The sequence below is a fragment of the Aulostomus chinensis genome, chromosome 4 (genome assembly GCF_037954235.1).
Source record: "Aulostomus chinensis isolate RoL2024-O1b breed Wild chromosome 4, RoL_Achi_v1.0, whole genome shotgun sequence".
Classification (NCBI taxonomy): Eukaryota; Metazoa; Chordata; class Actinopteri; order Syngnathiformes; family Aulostomidae; genus Aulostomus; species Aulostomus chinensis.
This window is the reverse complement of record NC_141323.1, coordinates 20,921,064-20,943,100: the sequence shown is the minus strand read 5'-3', so window position 1 is coordinate 20,943,100 and position 22,037 is coordinate 20,921,064. Positions and strand designations below refer to the sequence as shown.

At 42.7% G+C, this 22,037-nt stretch overlaps 1 long non-coding RNA gene and 2 other non-coding genes across 3 annotated transcripts in view; all 3 read right to left on the bottom strand.

The window, feature by feature from the left end:
- The window catches only part of LOC147262968 (uncharacterized), a 355,221-nt gene that overhangs the window by 35,868 nt on the left and 297,316 nt on the right, over positions 1 to 22,037 (bottom strand). The window lies entirely within an intron of this gene.
- Positions 15,095 to 15,167, bottom strand: trnak-uuu (transfer RNA lysine (anticodon UUU)). The gene has a single exon. It is a non-coding gene; the product is annotated as a tRNA-Lys (tRNA).
- Positions 15,411 to 15,483, bottom strand: trnaf-gaa (transfer RNA phenylalanine (anticodon GAA)). Its single transcript has one exon. It is a non-coding gene; the product is annotated as a tRNA-Phe (tRNA).

Genomic DNA, 22,037 nt, shown 5'->3' with positions numbered 1-22,037 from the left:
TTTTCTTTTGTTGTTGTTACTTTTTCTTTGTTTGTTTATTTGCTTTTTTGTTTGTTTTTTATCTTTGTTTGTTTTTGTGTTTTTGTTGTTGTTGTTGTTGTTTTCTGCTATTGCTGTTGTTTTTTTTGTCTCCCCCCTCCTCCTTGTCTTCACTGTCCTGTCCCTGTTCTCTCTTCCTGTCCACTCCTGAGCCTCAGTCCGGTAGCTTCATCAATGAACCAATACCATTCCTTATAAAATTAAACATAAATGGCGATAGGAGGAGTTTATCAGATTCCTCCTATGCAGAATAAAACTGCTTCAGTACAACAATGCACCAGGAACACTGATGCTGCTTGCCTCAGCTACTGAACAGGAAAGGTAAAAAATAAATAAATAGTATTAAAATGAATAATAAATAAAACCAATCCATGTCAGAGATGTGTTCTAACACCCCTCAGTAATGGTCAGAAAACACAACAACCTTTTGTTTATTTCTATGATTTTCTTGAGGTTCATTTTACCATTTTTTTAATTGAAATCGAGGGTTTACTGATGAAAAAAAGGTCCAGAGGCCCACAACAAAATATTCAAATCAATATTTCCATGGATAAGGAAGCCTAACAAGGAAACCAAGAGATGGGAAACAACTTGGATGATAGAAAATTGTTTTTAGTTTATTTTACAGCTGATTGAAGACGTGGGTCAAAACTGACCTGTTAACATCAGAAATGGGAACAGAAAGCTAACACAAGAGGAAGGTTCAAGCTATGAAAAAGGAGTTTGATAAAAATCTTGAACTGACAGTAGAAATATCCTTTTGTATGTTTACCTTTGTTGAAAGAAGTCACTTTAGCTTGGCAGTGAAAAGAAGCTCTGCTAGCTTGACAAATAAGTGCACAAACTAGGTTCAAGCTGGACTTTGGACACTGGTATCTGCAACAACTCCCATCAACTCCTAATCTAGCATCTCTGCTGTGGCTCAAACTATTTTACAGAACATTTGACAGACCTGTGGAGCAGTGAGGACAGACATGAGTTGATCCACATGATCCACTGAAGCATCATTTTACCCTGCCACTGAGGTCACCAACATGAGCTGGAGTTGGGACTCTTGAACTGAACCTGGTATCACAGCGACACCTACTGCTGCAAAATGGAACAGCAACATTGAACCGAAGTACAGGATTGGAGGGAGACTGATGGTCGCTGTTTGGGTTTTTGAAGAACAAGGAGGGTGTTGATTCAGATGTTTGAAAATGCTTGATGATTTGAAGATGAGAAAGGAAGTGAGAGGCCGAAGTGAGGAGGAAAGGTTGTTCCAATCTGATGGAGCTTTAAATACAACCGGACAAAGCAGAAGGCCGTCCCCACTGATCCTGGATCTGCTCGACATTCCTGTTTGTTAAAAGGAAGGTTTTCATCGCCGCTGTTGCAGGATGTGCTTGTTGATGGAGAATTGTTGGGTGTAGATTCATTGAAGGAGTTTGGTGCTGGACCTGCTCTACTAGTGAAGAGTCATGAGAGAACTTTTGTTGTGATTTGGTTCCATACAAATAAAAATGACTTGACTTGATTTGGTGCCTCATGAGGAGAAAATTTGGGCACAAAAGTTGGACAAGAGTGTTTGTGGAGGGGTGATTTTTTTCTTTTTGCAGTGTTGTAAGTCACTGTAACTGCAGCTGAATGATTGAACTTTCTCCAAATATCCTCAAGATGGTTTCCAAATGATAAAATTGACTTTAGGAAAATATGAATGTGCAATGACCAGTTTCTTTGCTGATTCTAGGAAGATATAGAAACAAATGATCTCTACACTCTAGGTTGCATTGTGAGCTGAAAGGAATTGACAGTTGCTTAAAGTATGAAGGGAAATTCAAGTAGACACATTTGAAAATAAATACTGACCAGTGGAGTTGTCTTTGGGACTCCTACATTAAATAATGATGGGTTCAATCCAAGCACCTGAGCACAAATCTACAAAGACTATTATATCAGACATTGAGAGGACAAAGATTGATGTCTGAATGTGTAAGGACCGGCTCAGAGGTGCAGCAAAACCTGGTAGCAGCAAATCACCATTTATTAAAGTAAATAATCAACCATGTGAGGTGTGGAAGTCAGTGTCAGCAGTGGAGGTGAGTGTGTGATGTGATGTCAATGTGTGCTGCATGTTGTTGGTGGAAAACAAGGAAAAACAAAAGGACAACATCACGCCGGCTGAGCGCAGAAGGGAGACAAATGTCTGGGAAGGCGGGGTTAAACAGGCCTAACTGGGAACACTGGCCCGGTGCTCCCAGTCAGCCTGATGACCAGGCTGCTCCAGACCTGCAAAGACACAAACACACCCACCAACAGGACCCTGCACACACAACGCTGCATAGGACCCAGGCCTGGGGCCGTCACCAGTGTTCCCATAGAAACCACCAGCGTCGTCCAGTATTGGGAACATGAACTGTGTTATAATACTTTTCCAGACTTCTCATGGAAAAAGTCAAAAGAAGGACAAAAGTAATTTTAGCCCACCAGATATTTGCTTGGACACTGAGTTCATGTGAAATTTAAATGACAGCTGAGAATCACGCCAGAGGCCTGGATATTCAAAGTCTTCAACTTTTGCTTTTGTTGTTCCATCAAGAAAGCCAATGAGCCAGTTAGCTGACAACCAAGAATCAGGTCAAACGGAAAACAACATACGATATGAGGTTTTTCTTGTTTCTTGATGGGCAGGCAAAAATATTTTCAGCATTGGATCATTAAAGTCTGTTTCATTTCTGATGTCGTGTTCAAAAATGATTGCTCACCTAAGAGGATTCTAAAAAGTCAGACTTTCTCAGTGATATTCTCTTCTCAGGCTTTCAAATCTTTTAAATTTCCATTTTCCACAAGTGAGTAGAAAGTTGTTACACTCTTTGACTGGGTTTCTTCCCCTGCAAGATAAATCTGGAAAGCATTTTGTTCAATTCAGAAACGGTTTTGAAGGCAATTTCTCCAGTTGGTCCTGGAACTAGAAAGAGATCTTGTGGTAGGACATTTATTTTTACTCTGTCAATCCTGTGACTCAGACTCAGAAAGGAAATGGAGTTCCATCTTCTTCTATCATCTTCAAGGAGTTCTGGCCCAATCCAGGTGGAGGTTTTCCTCCATGTGTTCTGGAGGTGAGTGATTAAAGGTCAGAACCTGTGTTTTAGAATGGAGAATTAATATCCAGCAGAGCTTCCAGTGTTTCAAAGAGTTTTATTAATGCAGGTCCTGTGTTAGGGGGCTCACTTCAATATGTTAAAACATCATCAGCGTCCAGCGCCACCTTGTGTTCTTCTCCATTTATGTGGACACCTTTAATATTTGTGGTCTCTCTCAACCACTGTACGAGGGGCTCGATATGAAGAGCTGGAAGCAGCAGGAACTGGAGGGTCATGTCTCAGAGTCTGTCTTATTTTGATATCCCATTTGCGTCCTGTTCTTCCTGTTTTAGTTTGATGTCGAACGTCCCCTCTCATTTTCAGGTTACTTCACTTGCCCTTGTCTTCTGTTTGCCTGAGTCTCTCGGTGCATCTGAATAGACGTCAGGACTCTGAGAGGGAACGACCTCAGCAGAGACTCCTCTATTTAGAGGAAAGGAGAGCTTAGAGAACACTTTTTTGACATCATTCAACATCCTCAGGGACGATCGTTTACAAAGTTCTATTTAATATACGACACATAAAATCACACCACTTGAAGCAGGCTAATGAATAATAAATCAAACATAAAAATGCTTTATTTTAAGATATAAAATATCTTGTGAATATCTGGAGCTTAATTCCAGCAGCAGACCTCCTCAGGTGATGGAATTTATATTTGACATGTTTACCATTAAATGAGACACATTTGCAGTCCATTGAAATCTACTTGTGTTCATGGTGAGTTGATTTCAAAACATGAGCTGACAGAATCTACATTTAGGTAGGAACCACCATATCCAGGGGTCTGGACCTTTTAGTAGTCAGAGCCATCAAAGTAGCAGACTAAGCTAGCAGACATTAGCATTGAGAAGAAACTGATACCTGGAGCCTAATTTTGGGTCTGGTCAAGTGATAACAAAATATATGACATCATTGTCAGACTGACACCTGCTCAAAACTGACCAAACACCACCCTGTTGCATAGTGGGAAATTTCTGCTTGGTTTGTGTCCATCAATACACACAAGAAATTTGTCTCATGCTGCTGTGACCCGGATTCGAACCAGGGTTGCTGCGGCCACAACACAGAGTACTAACCACTATACGATCACCGCCTCCTCAACAGCAGCTTGAGATTCGATGTCTTTGTCTCAGGTGAGATCAAAGAAAGAATTCTAAGATCAAACACAAAACTCTGAGATCAAAGGTTGAAGTTCCCCAAGGTTCAATTTTAGCTCAGACCCTCTTCAAGGTGGAACCAGCAGAGGAGCTCAGTAGAGACAACTGGACAGCAGCAGGACAGAACAGAGGCTCTCCACAATGGCAGGAGACAGGAAACAGGTTTGGACCATCTGGGCTTCTGTCCGCTTTGATGGTTTTTAAAACATTGAAGGAAATTGTAAAAATCAACATTGTGTTTAAATCATGATTTCTAGTTGAGAGTGTTTGCTCATCTGTTCCAGAAGCTTCTTCTAGAGTTGACCCTGAATGAGTGGAAGGACCTTTTTGATCATCAGGACTGCTTTTTGATGCCCTGATGGTGCATCGGGGTCATCATGGTCCTCCACCATCTGCAGGGGTTCCAGGACTGTTGTGGTGTTTGTGGGAACTGCAGGGAGAAGCTGAGAACTGGAGAGGAAGTCCTGGACACCAGCAGACCTCTCAACACCTGCAGCATTTTTTCAGCTCCACCAAACCCAACATTCACTGCCTCCTCATCATCTGAGCATCAAAAGCAGCTCAGACCTGCTGCAGCTCAGCAGACCTCAGCCATTTTTAGGATGTCTCAATGATTCTCCTTCACATGATTTTCATTCAGAAACAATAGAATTGTCAAATACCACAACAGTTTTCAGCTTGCTTGTAAACAGTATTTCAACTTCCATTCCACTGTGTAATGGCAGTGACTGATGTGTACTATATGCAGTACTAATCAAGTACAGCCCTGACTGATACTTTATCTCCAATGCTAGGAAGGATAAGAATGTTGAAATGGACCAAGCAGGAATAGAATCTCAAGTCATGTCAACTTTACTGAGCAGCACTCAGTTAATTTCAGGAAACACAAGACATTTTGACCACATGTCAATGAAGTAGTCAGCAAAATAAATATGACACTAAACAGTAGTTGAGGGAGAGCAGAGCTGGAAATAAGACATTACTGGAAGGGGAATAAATCTGAAACATGCAGAACCAGAACACAGCCACAGCTTTCTGTCATTTTCTGTCTCAAATACTTCACAAGCTTCAACTTGGTCCAAAACCTGCTCACCTCTCTGGGTGTCAAGTCTGTCTGCACCGTCTGACCAAACTTTATGAAATGTGTGAATTTTATTTCCTGCAGATGAACTCTGGGCAGTGTTGATTGCAAGAAGAAAAAAAAGTGGGAAAATAATGGAGTCTTTGCCAGAAGTTCCTTCTGGCTCAGGCCCTAAAAAGTTCTGTCAAGTCACATTAGAACCAAGCTCTGGACCAAAGTCTGGTGCTTTTTCAATTTTCAGTCAGTGAGTAATGTTCTATTCATTTTTGTAACTCTATCTTACATTGATACAGAGAGTTGTTTTTAATCTTTTAAATCATGTGACCATCATTATAACTGCTGTTGACCTTGTTTGAACTATTTGATGGTGCTAAATATTGTCAGCTTGCTAACGTTAACTAGCTAACGTTAGCTAGCTACTAATATTATTTTCTAACTTCAGTCCTTAAATTTGGGATTGATTGTGGAAATTGGTCACTTCATCTTTGTGAGCCCAAGGTTTTGTATTGATGATGTCATTGTAACTGTCTTTCTGATTCTTTGCATACATAAAATTAAAATACAAATGTTAGCCTGCTCTTGTTTGTTCCCTCAGCTGCAGGTTTGACCACTGGTAGCTTAGCTAACTGTTAACCAATGAATGATTAATTGTGTGAGTTTTTCCTTTCAGTTTTCCATGATGGAAGACAACTCAACACAGGTGGTTTCATCACTTTCAGTTGTCTGAAGATTGGAGCACCATGAACCCAGAGGCTGATTCCTGAAACCATCAATAAAACTCTGCATTCACTTCTTCTGAATTTTAATTGATGATGTTTTGATTTCTTCTTCTAGAATCATCTGAACAAACCCTCCCTCAACACAGTTGAAGCAAAACTCTTTGGCCTTCATCTGACAGGATGAGTTTCTTTTCCCAGTGATTCCATTGATAAAGTGAAAGCTTTGCAGCTCTCACTGGAAAGTCCTGAGGCTCGTCCCATTCTGAAGCAGGCAGTTGCTCCCAGCCAGCCGACACTTTCCCTCTCTTGTGTAGGAGTGAAGAACAAAATCAAAATAAAGAATCATCACTCTTTCATTGGGGCTCCTTTCTCCTTGTTCTGATACAGAAATTCAACAGCTTCTATCATTTAGTTTCCAGGAAATGTTGATGACACACTGGGATTTTTTGTTCTCCTGCTGTCACTGTCAAGTGCCAGCTTAACATGTGAGAGGTAGCAGGATCCATGCATGTGTTCATGTTTACAGCAGACAAGGAGGAAACCTTGGAGGATTTAAGGGACTTTTAGCAGTGGTTCACACTTCAGGTGTGAAAGCTTCTGAGTATAAAGTTTTAAGTGAGCGAGCCAGGAGTTGAACCTGGAATCTTCTGACAGTAGTCAGTCATGCTATCCATTGCACCACCAGCCCTGTGAAAACCTCTTCATGTTCATGTGTACTTAATTTTATAGAAAATCCAAACGATCTGGTGGCATTTTCAGGGGACACAATGGTGCAGTGGTCAGCACTGTGGCCTCACAGCAAGAAGGTTCCAGATTTGAGACCCTGCTGTGGAGTCTGCATGTTCTCCCTGTGTCTGTGTGGGTTCTCTCTGGTACTCCAGCTTCCTCCCACAGTCCAAAGACATCAAGAGGAGACGAGGCTCATTGATACTCTAAATTGACTGTAGGTGTGGCTGTGAGTGTGAATGGTTGTCTGTCTCTATGTGTTGGCGCTGTGATGGACTGGTGACTCAACCAGGGTGAACCCGCCTCTTGTCAGAAGGCTGCTGGGATAGGCTCCCCACACAAACCTTGACATATAATCAGTGGAGAAAAGGAAATTTATCAAAACTCATGACTGAATTTGTTTTGAGAACTGAACTGGATATAAACTCTGAGAATTCAGAGTAAGAACCAGGAGGGTGGTACACAATAATAGACAGGAGTAAATGTGGAGTCTGGGTTCTTTTCTAGAATGTGAAGGCAATGACAGTTCTGCCAAGTGACATCACTGACATGACTGGATGACTTCAGTCACGTGACTGGATGACTTCAGTCACAGTCACGTGACTGGATGACTCCAGTCATGTGACTGGATGACTCCAGTCATGTGACTGGATGACTCCAGTCATGTGACTGGATGACAGTGTAGATGCCAATGTAGAGGTTGGGGAAATAGTCTCTGAGAATCCAGCTTGAACCAACGCCCTCCTTGTTTTTCAAAAACCCAAACAGCGACCATCAGTCTCCCTCCAATCCTGTACTTGGGTTCAATGTTGCTGTTCAATTTAGCAGCAGTAGGTGTCGCTGTGATACCAGGTTCAGTTCAAGATTCCCAACTCCAGTTCATGATGGTGACCTCAGTGGCCTCAGTGGCAGGGTAAAATGGCGCTTCAGTGGATCATGTGGATCAACTCATGTTCCCATCTCTTATGTTAACGGTCAGTTTTGACCCACGTCTTCAATCAGCTGTAAAATAAACTAAAAACAATTTTCTATCATCCAAGTTGTTTCCCATCTCTTGGTTACCTTGTTAGGCTTCCTTATCCATGGAAATATTGATTTGAATATTTTGTTGTGGGCCTCTGGACCTTTTTTAGTCAGTAAACCCTCAATTTCAATTAAAAAAATAATAAAATGAACCTCAAGAAAATCATATAAATAAACAAAAGGTTGTTGTGTTTCCCCACCATTACTGAGGGGTGTTAGAACAGTCTTTTAGTTCTTTATTTTAATATCATTAACTTTTGTAACATCCATGGTGTTATGGGTCAGTTTAGACCCTCATATATTTACTTCAAGAAAAAGGGAAAAAAGTCTTTTCTTCAGCAACAGAACTTTAATACAAACACAAAATGAAAAGCAGAAAAAGCCAGAACCCAAAATTTTGATTTGCAAGGTCAAACAAACAACAACAAGTCAAGCAAATCAAACCAACAGAAACCAACAACTGGTTCAAAACCAGTAAAAAACAAAAACAGAGGAAAAGTCTCTGTGTGCAAGAACATGCATGTGTATGTGTGTGTGTGTGTGTTTAGATGCGTGTGTGTCAAAAACTGACACACTTTTGGACATGAGCCAACAGTGGTGGTGTCTGTCAAAGAGGTGGAGCTCTGTCCTTCACCTGCAAGATTTCAGCAGGCAGCTCAGGTCCAGTTTTCTTCACTGTGCCACCATGATAAGTTTCCTCCTGAGAAGTTCTTGTCCAAGGTCATAGCTGGTAAAAGAATTGTCACAGTGATACTGGGACCCTGCAGTCCAGTCGTCATATCCAGGACCACACTGGACATGGCCGTCTTTGTTTGTTTTGTTGTTGTGCAATGTGAGAGAACATGACAGACCATGTTATACCAAAGACAGGCTGTGTGTGTGTGTGTGTGTGTGTGTGTGTGTGTGTGTGTGTGTGTGTGTGTGTGTGTAACCATGTTAAATTCTTTTAAATAAATGTGTTTCAACCTGCTATTATTTGTATGCTGTATGATTTCTGAAACCCAAGACTAACTAAGGTGTACATACTGCAACCTAAAGTATGGTAATGAGGAGAATGATGAAAAATCCACAAGGTGATCAGAAAATAATAAATGTATTCAGGAAAACAAAATCATCTCTGAACATGTGTGACTGAAATATGTCAGTGGGACTGGCAGAATCTAGCTTTACCACAAAGTGTCTCATCCAGAGATCCAAAGAACCAGTAGAGCCTGTTCATCGTCCCTGGGGGGGCTCGAACCACCAGCCTCTCTGTTAACAGCCGAGTGCGCTGACCGATTGAGCCACAGAGACTCTGAGTCTCCTGCTTTTCATGAAGAGTTTTCAGGCTAAATTCAGTGTGTGAGGTCCACACTGCACATTTGAGGGAACATGAAGGACAGATGAGAGTCTGACTGTCATGGCGAAAGCCTTCAGCACGAGAACTGAAACAGCCCCCACAATCTTAACCCCCCAGACCAAACATCATCGTCCAGCCTCCAACCAGAGGTCCATCAGTTATCATGGGAGCCACATGTGGAGTCTGGATTCTTTTCTAGAATGAGACGGCAATGACAGTCCTGCCAAGTGACATCACTGACATGAATGGATGACTTCAGTCACGTGACTGGATGACTTCAGTCACGTGACTGGATGACTTCAGTCACATGAATGGATGACTTCAGTCACGTGACTGAAGTGCTGTGGTTCTTCTGATGAAGGGCGGCATGATGTTTGCTGTCTCAGGCTCCACCAAATGTCCTCTTTAGGACGCCACAATGTGGCCTCTTCAGTGCTCCATCTTCCCTGCATCGGAGACACAAGGGTTTCTCCTGGTGCCGACCCGATCATCCTTCTACCGAATGGTGCGGCGATGGATCCTCAGAGGACGCTGGGATCCTTCTTCTCATCAGTGCCACAGTTTTTCATGGAGGGAACAACAGGAGCGTTTTAGTCATGTTTTGCTCGGTGTTTCCGGCACAGAGCATCAGGATCTGTGACGCCATCTTGTGGTAGTGGATTCATTTATCTGCTATTTCAACACATTCAAGTTCATTATCCCTACATGTCAAAATACATTTGGTGTGGAGTTTTACTTTCTGGCCTCAATCATAATGTGTGCATTTTTCTTCATTAACATTTCTCAGCTTTGTAAGTTTATGATATTTTGTCTTCCTCTGTTTTCTATTCCATTATTGTTGATGATTCTATTGCAGGTTTGAGTTCCCTGTTGACTGAAGCAGAAACAGGAACAAAAAGCTGGAGGTGGTCAGAGCTCCAAGTTGGGATGCTGATATTAAAGTAGGAGATGAACACATCCAGGTTAGCCATCACTCTCAGAACCTGCTACTTTACCTCTTCAGAATGTAGCAGCATAGCATAGCTTCATCTCACCGGTTAGTGGCCCACTTTGATGTCTGGGATATGAGGTTAAAGGTTCTTTACAGCTCTGAATGAAGGGTTTATAAAGTGTTAACAATGCCATGAATAACACAAGCATTCAGTAATCCCTGATAAAAGGAGACTCACCATCAAGTTGGACAAGTTGAAGAACAAAAGGACTTCTACACGATCACATTTATCCTCACTGGTCCATACTTGGGGACCTCTGTACTAAATGGAGAGTTGAAGAAATGGGCTTGTTGTGGCCCTGCGGTCCACAGACCTCCTGTACAGTCACCAAGCGCTAGCAGACACAATCGTAATGGAACCAATTATTTTAAAATGACAGTAACTAGTAAGAAATAAGGCATTACAGCTTTGAAGGAACTTGTCCAGCACTGGTTTGTGAGTGGCTGTTGTCCTGTATTGGCAGGAAAAACTCCTTGAAATGTCATGCAAGTTTTTTCTTCAAAAGAAATGTGTAAAACATTCAGTAACATCCAGGACCAAAGACAAGAGAGGGCAACGCTCCAGGAGTCTTTGATCTCTGAATTCTGTCTTTGAACTCTGAATTCTGTGCATTGATCTCTGAATTCTGTGCATTGATCTCCTGCTTCAGTCTTTGATCTCTGACTGATTCTAAACTAATCAAAGGATCACATCAGCATATTGGTCCAGTCTACAGATGGTGATTTTACCAAGTGCACTGCAGCAGTCCTTGTTGCTGTCTGCTGTTGTGTCACAGCAAAGTAAGGAAACAGCCTGACGGTCCTCAGGAGGAAATTCAACAACCTCCAAAGATGGAGGTGAACCTCGACCTGCTCATGTTTGCTGTCCTTGATGAATTTGGGCGGTACTCTGGTGCAGGGGTGAGCTCATTGAGATGATCTGGGAGCAGTCCTGATGTCAAATGGACAAAATGTTTTTTAAATCTCTAATGACTTGTTTGAACTGAACCTACCGGATCCTGTGGTGCCTGATGAGGAGACAACTTGGGTACAAAGTTGAAGAGGAGGGTTTTTGGAGGGGAGATGATTTTTTTTCCATTGTTGTAAATCAAAATAACTCCAACTACATGATAGAATTTTCTCAAAACATCCTGACTAAGATGGATTCCAAACCAAATCATCTGTCACAAGGGAAAGTCTGCATGTACACACACACACACACACACTCTGGAACAGCAGTTTAACGTTGTTGGCAGGACTCAAACCTGCGCGGGGAGACCCCAATGGATTTCTAGTCCATCACCTTAACCAATCGGCCACAACAACTACACTCCCGTGCACCTTAGTAGAGGATAGTAGTAGATTTTTTTAATCTTCTCACAAACACAAACTATTTCACACTTACTCTTTTATAATTTAGTGACAAAATTTGTTTTGCTTTATTTTTTTGAACTGGAGCTTCCTGACAAAGTCAAAAAGCAATAAAAAATTCATGTACTTCTTTGATGCATTTAAAACCTCCAAAGAGGTCACACAGGAGGAAGGTTGAATCATGTGACCATCATTATAACAGCTGTTGACCTTGTTTGAACTATTTGATGGTGCTAAATATTGACAGCTTGCTAACATTAACTAGCTAACGTTGCTAGCTAGCTCATATTATTTTCCAATTTCAGGCCTAAATTTGGGATTGATTGTTAAAATTGTTCACCTCACCTTTGTCAGCACCAGGTTTAGTCTTGATGATGTCATTGTAACTGCCTTTCTGATTCTAAAATATAATGCATCCAAGAATAAAAATGTAAAACTGCCCCTCCATGGAAATATCATATTTAATATATTGCAATATTCTTTTCCAGTATACTACACTATACTTTTGTTTTATCAGAGAGACTTTAATGTCTGTCTTTGGTTTCTAAACTCTGACTCTCCTGTTATTGGTGCTGACTGAATTCTACCACCTGACAGACTGGGAAGGCTCATATTTGTGATGGATCCAAAAATATAGGAAGGTCTTGTTTCAATGAATTGGTGTGAGATAACTTGTTATTTTGTTTGTAGTTGTCATGGTGACTCGTGGTGTCGGGGCTCCATTGACGATGGCATTTTGTCGTGGTTGTGCACGTGTGCAACTCAAGGTGAACGTACTCACAGTTGATTGAAGCAACTCAGATCAGCTGTTCTGGAACCAGATACACAGAGTTTCCCATCTCAGAGTGTCAACTCAGGAGTGATTGAGGAGAAGAGTTTCAGAACAGCCACAGTTGGGGGACTTCCATCCAGCCATCCATTTTCTTTACCTGTAAGGGAGTTCAGGGATCTGGAGCTGCTTCGTTCAGGTGGATCCAGAACACAAGATGGGTGTCAGTCAGGACACCAGAAGGAGACCAGCATCTGGAAGGTGAAGTGCTTTAATCTGACACTGTTGTGTCAACAGTTCTGAAATAAGAACAAAAATAAACAGTATTATTTCCACCTCATACTCCTGCATATATTCAAGTGAACAGGGAACACAAATTCATGCACAACTTCTCCTGTGTGTTCATCCACAGTCACTAAACAACAACCAAACCAAACAAAAGGGGGTTTGCTCGCGTGGCGTGCTGAGGTAGAAAGGAGCTGTACAAATTGAGTCCTTTTACCATTTCTTTCCTGGCTGCTTCTGGCAGCGCTGTCGTCACTTCCTGTGACAGTGGGAGGGAAAGGGGTCCCCCTTCAGAATAAGTTTTATAGCATTATGTTACTTCCTCTTCAATATGCCTTCAACAGACCAACTCACTAAACAGCTCAGTGAGGTAGTGTGGCCGAGCGATCGAAGGCGCTGGATTAAGGCTCTAGTCACTGAGGAGGTGTGGGTTCAAATCCCACCACTGCCATCGTATCCTAGGTCACTGGAGAGGTGTGGCAGTCTCTCACAGCCTCTCTGTGCTGGAGGGGTTGGCTGCTTTTATCACTCGTGGGAAGAAAATGTCCTGAACTTGAGGAGTTCTCCTCATCTTGAACTCTCCAAAACAACAATGTGCAGTAACGCTGAGCTGCCTTCAAGCCAACAACATGGGCACAGTGTAACCAGAGCCGCAGGCTCCTCCCAGTATATGCAACACTGCCAGTGACAAGTGATGCGGAACTAAATAATCTATAACCAAAAATCTATCACATGACAGGATAAAGGCACATTGAAAGAGTTACTCTTGCAAGACAGGTTTTGAGAAGGTTCACCAAAATAATATAATGTGAAACAATTTCTTTTTTTTAATTGGTTATCTACTCAGCTACACCAGCACCTGGTTCTACAGGCTGAATTAACTCCAGGACGTTGGCCAGTCGTGTCAGTTGAAACCTTATTTGTCCAAATAGCAAAAAAATAAGTCTGATTGTTAATGAAAGATGTCATCATGGCTTTGAAACTGTGGTTGGGGACAAGCCAACATGAGCACATTCATGGAAGAATAGCAATAAAAACAGGAAGTGTTAGTTAGCAAGCACTCACCAGGCTTTCACTATCATATTTGAGTCTAGTGGAACAAAATGGCTGCTGCTGACTGTGCTGCCTGGTGGTGGATCACTCTTTACCATCCTCACAGGCCTTGATGGAACCAAAAAGGCGAGTTCCTGGAGAAGATCTTCAAGGGCGTCGATGTTAAAGCGGTGCCCCAGCTGGCACCAGGCGCTGACCCAGGTCCTGCATGTGAGATACTGTCAGTTCTGTTCTGCCCTGCTCACAACCACAGGCTGGTGTTGAGGCCTGCAGCAACCAGGGCCCCAGTCACCAAGTGTATAAAGGCTGGTCATTGTGGCAGTGGGAGGAGTCAAAATGAAGACCGATCAATGTGAGCAGGACGTTACTGCAAAAGTAAGAAGAACTTGACCATGTTTCCTACAGTACCCAGGAGGCTTGGTAGTTGTTGAAGGAAGCTCCAAAAGCAAAGAGCAGACAGCAGGATATAAAAAGAAAAGATCCAGACACTAAAACTACCAGTAGAAACAAGATGAAATACTCAAAGCTTTGGAAAGATACTACAAGGTTGTATATACATTATTATATACACTACTATTCTCATTGACTCCTAAAGAGGGAAAGGAAGAATTAGAATGTGGATCATATGAGCTGATGTCAGTGTTAAGTCCATCCCTCCATCCACTTTCTATTCTTATCCTTTAAGGGTCACGGGGGGGGGGGGGCAAACCCAGGTGACATTGGGCAAGAGGCAGGGTTCACCCTGGACAGGTCACCAGTCCATCAGGAGAAATTAGGTGGCCGAAACTAAATCATTAGTCAGATCAAATTCAGATTAAAGCAAGAGTCTCCAGATCAAAGTCAGAATTCCTGATAATGTCATCAGGGTTTTGACAGTAACTAGAATTCTGTCTTTGATCTCAGGAGGACATGACAGAAACACAATTGAGAAAAGTATATAAGACCACGGCGGCATGATGATGCAGTGGTTAGCACTGTTGCCTCACAGCAAGAAGGTTCTGGGTTTTAGTCCAGGCTCGGGTGCAGAATCTTTCTGTGTAGAGTCTGCATTTTCTCCCCGTGCATTCTCTCCAGGTACTCCGGCTTCTTCCCACCGTCCAAAGACATGTAATTTGGGAAGAGGCTGATTGCGTGTAGGTATGAATGGTTTTTCATCTCTGTATTGTTGGCCCTGTGATGGACTGGCAACCTGTCCAGGGTGAACCCTGCCTCTCACCTGTAGATGCTGGGATAGGCTCCAGCCCCCCTGCAACCATTAATGTAGGTGTTATTTGTGGTCTTTTGTAAATTGCATGCCACATGAAATAATTATTGGTCACTTTTCTAGCAACTGTCTCACAGTGGAAAGACAGGAACACTTCTACTTTTGCTGATGACAGTTTGTTCAACACTAAATTTCATCCAGTACCATGCTGTCAAACACTGGAACATCCACAGCGCCTGAACAGGGAATTGAACCCTGGACCCTCAGATTAAAAGTCTGATGCTCTACCGTCTGAGCTACTCAGGCTCTTTCTACAGCATTTAGACAGGAAAAGAAACACCTGTGAAGGTCAAACTGCTGCTTTCTTGACTTGTTCAATCCTCCATGTTAAAGTCCACCAGGCTTTTGATTGGCTCTGATTCTCTGTGGCAAAATCCAACAAGAGGCTCCAAAAATGTCTTGAATGTCATCAGAATGCACAGGACAAGATGTTCGTTTCCTTCATGTCTGCAGTTCCTCCACTGTAAAGTAAAGTCAATGCTGTTCCTCTGCTGAAACCTGGGATCGGACCAGGGACCTTTAGATCTTCAGTCTAACGCTCTCCCAACTGAGCTATTTCAGCTCTGAGTGAAGGCCCTGCCTCTCTCATTTTATAATCTCTTCCACTCTCACTAGACCTTAGAGAGGATTTGAGCTTCTGAAGTCACGACACATTGAACAGTTCTACAGGACCAAAGTGAATGAACTGAAGAAGCTTCTTGGAACTCTAAACTTCTTAACTCGCTTTCTCCAAAAACTGTGCCTGGACGAAGGCCGTTTCCAGCTGTCCTTCAAGCTGACGAGGGCCAAGTTTGATGACCTGTTTGGAGGATATCAAGGATGGACACCAACTACAGGCCCCAGGTCCGTTGACATGACTTCACTGACACCAGGGGAATGTCAACGCTGACAGGTTCTCTGGACTCATAGTCATGAGAATTTGTCACATAAGTTGAATATCTTCACATACGTGAATTCATTGAAGGAGTGTGGTTCTAGACCTGCTTTACCTGTCAAGTGTCTTGAGATAACTTTTTTTGTGATTTGGCACAATATAAATAACATTGACTCGACAATAAATCGACTCTTTCCCCCCAACCGTTTAAAGCAAACAGCTGTTCCCACTGATCCTGGATCTGCACAACGTTCCTGCATTTTAAAAGGAAAATTGTCATCATTGCTTTTGCAGGATGTGCTTGCTGATGGAGAATTGTTGGCTATAAACTCATTGAACTCACTCCAAGTCATTAGTTTTGAGCAAACTCATGACTCCTGATGTTTAACACAATTGTTTGTTAAACACAGAGATCCAGGTGTAGTCCCTCTATGTTCATCCACTAAACTGGAATAAAGTTCTCCTCTTTCCATGGTGGAACAAAGAAGAGGGAGGGTCAATAAGAATATGATCTTTGGACGTTACAGCATCTAAAGACTCAAATCTATATTTAAGGATACATATTTGAGAGGGAGGAAACAGTGATGGGAGGCTGGAGGCTTTAAGGGCTTGATTTTTAGCGGCCAGTGAAGCCACCTTTTGCTGGCTGAGTCCCAGAGACTCATGGAGGCTCTTTGTGGAGGATTTCCACGAGAGAGTCCAGCATGGAAACTTGTTAGTTTCCTGTCAATTGAGTCCAGGATGTCCCCGAGGTCCTTATTGGGTGATGAGGGTGCGCTGGACGGTCGGCTTCTTTTTGGAAGTGGGGTGGCCACGTTACCGGTCTTCCTCATGATGGGTCAGTGGCAGCACTCGTCTACGTTCTCCTGCAGACTTTCTGCGGTTCCTTCTTCCAGATTTTATTGATGAGGATTGTTGGTGGATGAGAGAATTGAAAATTTCTGACTGCAGTTTGAGTTTTTGATGATTCAAACTGTGTAGATTGGTGTTACGAAGTTAGCTTGTTTGGATAAATTCAGGTATGAGCCACCACACTAAATCAGGCACAGGTATGACGTTCACCCTGACATAGAACATCAACAGTTTAACGTTGCTGGCAGGACTCCAACCTGAGCAGGGAGACCCCAATGGATTTCTAGTCCATCGCCTTCACCACTCGGCCACAACAACCACATTGACACACATTTGTAGAGGATGGATATTCACAAAATGATCTTAATTTCTGTCACAAGCCCATTTGTGTGAGGTCCTATTTTCTCTTTTTCAGCATTCCTTTGTTTCCAGGTCTCTAATAAGTGCAGAATTACAAAGACAAGCAAGCTTGATCCATCCTGGGCAGGTGATAGGAGCCATTGACCACTGGCCAGAGACCCTGGCACAGACGTTGGGGGTTGTGATAGAGAGCATTTCTACAATTATATTCTACATTTATAGAATTCTACAATCCTACAATTTCATTGAGCAGACGCTTTTGTCCAAAGCCATGTACGTACATCACATGTATAGAATATATATGTTACTCTTTTATCTACTGATTAACCACAAAATGCAGTCAAATGCCAGTAAATTCTGAGTATTTATTCATTATTTATGATAATTTATTATTTTTGAATCCATTTTCACTGTCACTCTTCTGTTCATTTTCAGTGTGACTCATAAAAATGAACAAACTTTGACGTGTTTTCTTCTCTTGTGTATCAACAACTTTGGATTTGGAATCTCCTGACAAACAGACCACATGACCAGGATGAAGTGTTGTTGGTGAGTTTGGCTTCTGAGGTAAAGACAGTTGTGACTCATAAAGGACAGCTTCAAATGCAGCTGTGAAGCCTCATTGTCAGCTGGGAGGAACGACAGGTGTCTCCCTCTAGTGGCTCCTCACAGCAACACGAGCCTCATTTCATACACATGCATCCACCACCTCACTACCAAAGGCCAGTTGGGCCTCGACAGACAGGTGAGTTTCAAGTGTTGGACAAAGGTCTTTAAGATGTTCTTATTAATTCTATAACATCTGAGATTAAATATATGGAATTACAACTAACAAGCAGTCAAACACCTGATCAGATGCTCCTTCATGAGGCTGAGAAGAATCAATCTAAACTGGGATGAAGAAAATTAATTGAGTAGAGAAACCTACTGATTGGATGACATGGACCCACCTGATCCATGTCAGCCTTGTTGGAGCAGAAAGAGGTGGATCAGAGGAATCAGTGGATCAAGACTCAGGTGTCAGATGAAGAATCTCTTTATTCACAATGGAGTCAGAGAAATCTTCCAACGTGAACGTGACAGACCATTTTATACCAAAGACAGGCTGTGTGTGTGTGTGTGTGTGTGTGTGTGTGTGTGTGCGTGTGCGTGTGCGTGTGTGTGTGTGTGTCCCTACTGACTGGAAACTGAATAATAACCAGACTAATTTTTGTTACTGACCAAGTCTGGTTGACTCACTAAATTCATAATTGAAGTGATTATTTAATTCATAAACAAAACATTTGTCCAAAAGTCATGATCAAATTAATGTAAAATCTGAGCAACGAGGGTTTGAAAATGTTCAAATGAGCCAAAACAATGTCCTGGGATCCAACCAGGGACTTTTAGATGCACACCAATCTTCCCTGACCTCATAGAAACTGGAACATTTCAACAAATAAATTCAAATTCAACTCAGCAGCAACTCTAGAACAGTCAGAGCACTTGCTAATTCCCCTGTTAGCTCCAGATCAGACAATGCAGGCTCACCTTCACGTTTGGTTGTACGACCGTCACCAGTTGAAGCTTCTGTGGTTCAACAAATTCTGGGGACTCAAGACACAAGTCAGCACCGGTGCAGGTCCAGATCCAGATGTTAGCTGATGGGGACAATGGCTTAAGGGAGCAAGGTGGAGCTACGGGTGGCAGCTTGAGCCTCTTCAGGTCTGCAGCCTCCTCCAGCAGCACCCACATCTGGGATGAGAGGAGCCTGAAGGCTCCGGAGAAGGAGACAAGTTATTAATATGTATGAGTATGATTTATGTATGACACATATAGGAGGACAGAGAGGAGTAGAGAGAAGCCCAGTGCACCATGGGAGATCCCCCAGCAGCCGAAGCCTATAGCAGCATATCTAAGGGCCAGCCTAAGCAGCACAACTATAAGCCTGATCAAAAAGGAAGGTCTTAAGTCTGCTCTTATAGGTCGAGAGGGTGACTGCATCCTGGACCGAAACTGGGAGACGGTTCCACAGGAGGGGAGCCTGATAGCTGAAGGCTCTGGTTCCCAGTCTACTTTTAGAACTCTCGGAACCACCAGTAACCCTGCATCCTGGGAGCGAAGGGTTCTAGCTGGATAATAGGAGACTAGGAGCTCTGTCAGGTATGAAGGAGCCTGACTGTTGAGGACGTTGCATGTTAGAAGGAGAATGTTGAATTCTCTTCTAAATTTGACTGAAAGCCAATGCAGAGAAGCCAGAACAGGAGAGACATGGTCTCTTCTACTAGTTCTCGTCAACACGCGGGCAGCAGCATTTTGGACCAGCTGGAGAGTCTTTAGGGACCTACTGGTGCAGCCTGATAGGAGGGAATTGCAGTAATCCAGCCTGGAAGTGACAAAGGCATGGACTAGTTTTCCTGCATCTTTTTGAGACAGGATGTGTCTGATCTCAGCAATGTTTCACAAATGAAAGAAAGCAGTCCTAGAAATTTGCTTAATGTGGGCATTAAAGGAAAGATCCTGATCAAAGAGAACTCCAAGGTTCCTTAGGGTCGTGCTGGGGGCCAAGGTCATACCTTCCAGGGTACCGATCTCATTAGATAAACTTGTAAAGTGTCATGTGATAACTTCTGTTGTGATTTGGCATTTATACATAAAATTGACTTGACTTGACTTTGAAGTTAGAATTAAATTTAAAGTAGAACAATCTTCCCTCTTCAATCCTGTCACTAAGTGTTGGAAACTGTTTCAAACAAATTCTACTGTTAAACAGTTCAAGTGTTTCTAATGAAGCTGAATGTGCTCTCTTCTACTTTCCTCAATTGTGTTTCTTTCATGTCCTCCTGAGATCAAAGACAGAATTCTAGTTACTGTCAAAGCCCTGATGACATCATCAGGAATTCTGACTTTGATCTGGAGACTCTTGCTTTAATCCAGCGTTTTAATCCTCGCACCCCCCCCCCCCCGCCCCCAGGGGGTCACCCGATGTCCAAACATTATTTTCCCCCTCACCTTTCGCTTTGTTTATGGTTCCACCGCGAAAAAATTCCACTCGGTGAGGGGAACTCATGTTTGGACGTCGGAAGTGCCCTTTAAACCTCTTTCACAGCAACTGTTGTCAGGTCTGTTTTTAAAATGGAGATATTTGACAGGGATGAAACACATTTTATTTCATTTTTTCTAGTTCTGAAAAACGAAAGGAATGTTTGTAATTTTTAATAGGTCAATAAGTTAAACATGGCCTATTTTGTCAAAAAGACTTTGGTCTTTGAAGACGTCAGTGGAAGAGAGAGGAGAGACTGTGAGAGACCTGCCACACCTCTCCAGTGAACTGGGATATGATGGCAGTGGTGGGATTTGAACCCACGCCTCCTCACAGACTGGAGCCTTAATCCAGCACCTTAGACCGCTCGGCCTCACTACCTCACTGAGCTATTCCCTGTAACCCAAAGGCATGTTGAAGAGGCAGTAACATAATGATATGAAACTTATTCTGAAGGGGGACCCCTTTCCCCCCACGGTCACAGGAAGTGACGACAGCGCCGCCAGAAGCAGCTGGAAAAGAAATGGTAAAAGGACTCAATTTGTACAGCTCCTTTCTACCTCAGCAGCACTCAAGGAGCTGAACAATGTCCTCTCATTCACACACACTCACACACTGATGGTGAAGGCTGCCATGCAAGGAGCCAACCTACACATCAGAAGTATTAGGGGTTCAGTCTATTACTCAAGGACACTTTGACATGGTCACGGGGGGAAATGAGGATCAAACCAGCCACCCTTTGGTTGCCAGACGGCCATGCTACTCCTGAGTCATGTGATCTAGATAAGATGGTGAACTACAGCTGATCGCCACGCTAGCAAACCCTCTTTTGTTTGGTTTGGTTGTTGTTTAGTGACTGTGGATGAATACACAGGAGAAGTTGTGCATGAATTTGTGTTCCCTGTTCATTTGAATATATGCAGGAGTATGAGGTGGAAAGAATACTTGAAGGAGAATGAGAGTTAAGTCTCATCACTATGACCTGTGCTGACACTTCAACATGTCAGCCCACATGACAAAGACGGCAGTCATCTGGGAAAGCAAGTACACCACACATACACGAAGAAACCCTACAGGAAACAAATATCTCCGGATGCATACAGATGCATTTATTTGAAAGAATTTAACATGGTTACACACACACACACACACACACACGCACACACACACGCGCACACACACACACACACACACACGCGCGCACACACACACACACACACACACACACACACACAGCCTGTCTTTGGTATAAAATGGTCTGTCACGTTCTCTCACATTGCACAACAACAAAACAAACAAAGACGGCCATGTCCAGTGTGGTCCTGGATATGACGACTGGACTGCAGGGTCCCAGTATCACTGTGACAATTCTTTTACCAGCTATGACCTTGGACAAGAACTTCTCAGGAGGAAACTTATCATGGTGGCACAGTGAAGAAAACTGGACCTGAGCTGCCTGCTGAAATCTTGCAGGTGAAGGACAGAGCTCCACCTCTTTGACAGACACCACCACTGTTGGCTCATGTTGTCAAAAAAAGTGTGTCAGTTTTTGACACACACGCATCTAAACACACACACACATACACGCATGCATGTTCTTGCACACAGAGACTTTTCCTCTGTTTTTGTTTTTTGCTGGTTTTGAACCAGTAGTTGGTTTCTGTTGGTTTGATTTTCTTGACTGGTTGTTGTTTGTTGACCTTGAAAATCCATATTTTGGGTTCTGGCCTTTTCTGCTTTTCATTTTGTGTTTGTATTAAAGTTCTGTTGCTGAAAAAGACACTTTTTTTCCTTTTTCTTGAAGTAAATATATGAGGGTCGAAACTGACCCATAACACCATGGATGTTACAATAGTTAATAATATTAAAATGAAGAACTAAAAGACTGTTCTAACACCCCTCAGTAATGGTGGGGAAACACAACAACCTTTTGTTTATTCATAAGTTTTATTGAGGTTCATTTTATCATTTTTTAATTGAAATCGAGGGGTTTACTGACTAAAAAAAG